The 2,702-nt window shown below is 36.3% G+C and overlaps 1 long non-coding RNA gene across 2 annotated transcripts; it reads left to right on the top strand.

Annotated features, from left to right (window-relative positions):
- Positions 1-856: 856 nt before the first annotated feature.
- Positions 857-2,655, top strand: LOC107472080 (uncharacterized). 2 transcript variants are annotated; one of them, XR_002369692.2, is made up of 4 exons: positions 857-1,453; positions 1,743-1,826; positions 1,924-2,098; positions 2,530-2,655. It is a non-coding gene; the product is annotated as an uncharacterized LOC107472080 (long non-coding RNA). The 2 variants fall into 2 exon arrangements; XR_008008427.1 differs by having other exon boundaries at positions 857-1,826.
- The last annotated feature ends 47 nt before the right edge of the window (positions 2,656-2,702 follow it).

Here is a 2,702-nt window from a genome sequence, read left to right on the forward strand (position 1 = left end):
GTTTTGGGGGTGGCCTAAAGGGGTCTATGGTCACGGTTTTGGGGGGTGGCCTAAAAGGGTCTATGGTCACGGTTTTAGGGGTGACCTAAAGGGATCTATGGTCACGATTTTCTGGGGTGACCTAAGTTTTTTACAGTGACCAAAAAGGGGCTATGGTCACGGTTTTTGAAAAAAGGTGACCTAAAAGGGTCTATGGTCACGGTTTTGAGGGGTGACCTAAAAAGGTCTATGGTCAAAGTTTTGGGGTGACCTAAAGGTGTCTATGGTCACGTTTTTTACAGTGACAAAAAAGTGCCTATGGTCACGGTTTTGCAAAAGGGTGGCCTAAAAGGGTCTATGGTCACGGTTTTGGAGGGTAACGTAAAGGAGTCTATGATCGCAGTTTTAATCATTTGAGTTTAAATTAATGAAGATTTTTATATATTTTTATAATTTTAAATAATTTATCTTTTAAAAATTTTAATAATTAAAAACTAATAATAATTTTATATAATTTATTTTAAATATTAAAATTTTAAATTTAATTTTATAAATAAAAAATTAAGTTAAATACTATTAATTTTAAATTAAAAATTATTTAAAACATAAAACTAAGTAATAGTTGACAAAAAATATTATATTTTTAAAATAATTTAAATAAATTATGATTGATTTTCAATTATTATTCTACTTTTTAATTTTACTAAATTTTTTACATTACTTTAATTTTAACCCTAACCTTAAGCCTAATTACTATTTAAGAATATTTTTATAACTAAACTAAGTTTTGATAATTTGAATTTAAATTAATTTAAATTTAAAAATTTTAATAATTAAAAAATTTACTATCACAAAATTCCTAATTGATACCCTAATTTCACAAAACGCACAATGCATACGTTCAAAGAAAAGGAAAGAAACGACGAGAAGCAGAGGGGAAACGGGAAGAAGAAGAGAAGCGGAGAGGAAGGGAGTCGTCGCGCCTTGCCAGCTCATCGCCGCGCCTTGCCCGCTCGTCGCCGCGCCTTGCCCGCCCGTCGCGGCCGTTCCGTGGAGTCCGCCTTGGTCCCGATTGAACAGGGATGAAGGAGAGGCGTCGAGAGAGAGACGTGATGGAGGTCAGAAGGAGGAGCTGCCATCACTGCCGTCCCGTCCATGGAGCCGCCTTCGCGTCGCCGTCGTGCTTCGAGGTCATCGCTCTGTGTCACTGAGAGAAGCCCGAGATGGAGATGAGGGAGACGTGAGCCAAGGACTGCGACGAGGAGGAAAAGCCGCCGTCACCTTCACTAGAGCCGCGATCGCTGTCACCGTTCTGCCTTTCCCTGAGCCGCTAATACCACCATATTCTTCCAATTCCATTCCTGTTCCGTGAGAGTTGGCTACTGCAGTTTCTGTTTTGGGGTTTTCCACCATTGAAGCTACCATCAACAGCGCCACTCTCCATTTTGATTCCAATTATGTAATTCGAAAACCTGTAATGTTCTCTACCCTTAATTTTGCTGCATTTTGTTTATCTCTGCATTCTTATTTTGATTCCATTAGTAAGCACCTCTGTCTTAGTATCGCTGAGTTCTGCTTAAATGGTTGAAATTGTCACTGCTGCGGGCATAATCAAAGTTGGTGCCGCTGCTGGAGTTGGGTTTAAAGAATAGTTGGAGGGCTGAATACTTCTGCAATAAATAATTCATGTCAATGCTATTTCCTGTGCTTGCCAAATTGGTTTTGTTGATAAACAGTTGTTGAGTTTATTTGCATGTTTCTAGGCTCAACGTGCAGGTTGCCTGTTGAAGAAAATACTGCAAGTCATTGGGTTGCGTGTTTCACATCAAGCAGAAAGCATAAAAAATGTAAAATTAACTTTATATGTTCATTGCCTCCCTAGAGAATTCAAGTTTTTCAGTTATCCTTGAAGAATGACTGTTTTACTATGTTGCATATATGAAGCAAAACAATATTTTCAAGGCTCGTGAGGAGAAGTACCAATCAAGAATAAATGCACTTGAAACTCTTGCGGCTGGGGCCACTGAAGAGAATAAGGTAGTTTCTTTGTTGATTGAGCTGGGGGTGTGGAACTTTGCTATAGGGAATAGAAATGCATATGAGTTCTGTTGCTGAGAAGGTATTTCTTTATAGATCCTCATTTTTGTTAGAAGTTAAAACTTGAAGTTGTTATTTTCAGCATGATTAAGTAGCTCATTTTTATGCAGTTCTGTGAATATAATCTTAGTGTTATTAACTGATTTTTCTGTTGAATATTCCAAAAAATCCAAGTTAAGTCTTCCTCTCATGAAAATCCTTAAGGAAAATTTTATGAGGACTCATACTCCTGAACCAGAATTAATGAAAATTTTATGCTGCTCTTCTTCTCTTCATTCTCATCACTCTTTTCTAAATTTACCTGCTTTAATTTGTTCTTTGATCCTATCATGTTCATATGCTATAGAGAATTGATTAATTAATTAATTGTGTGTAGTTAATATTGATCTTCTTGTTAATGAAGAGTAGATTAATTGATCATTTCTACCATTGACATTTTTCTTGGTTTTGTAGATCTGTGATCTGGTTGCTGTTGCTAGGTTTTTAAATGCAACTCTCATAATTCCTGAAATTCAAGAAAGTACTCGCTCAAAAGGAATTAGGTATATGTGGCTAAGTATCTGCTTTCATTATCGTGCCGTTGGGATTTATATATTAATATTTTCTTAATAATATATTCATATACA

The sequence above is a fragment of the Arachis duranensis genome, chromosome 4 (genome assembly GCF_000817695.3).
Source record: "Arachis duranensis cultivar V14167 chromosome 4, aradu.V14167.gnm2.J7QH, whole genome shotgun sequence".
Lineage (NCBI taxonomy): Eukaryota > Viridiplantae > Streptophyta > Magnoliopsida > Fabales > Fabaceae > Arachis > Arachis duranensis.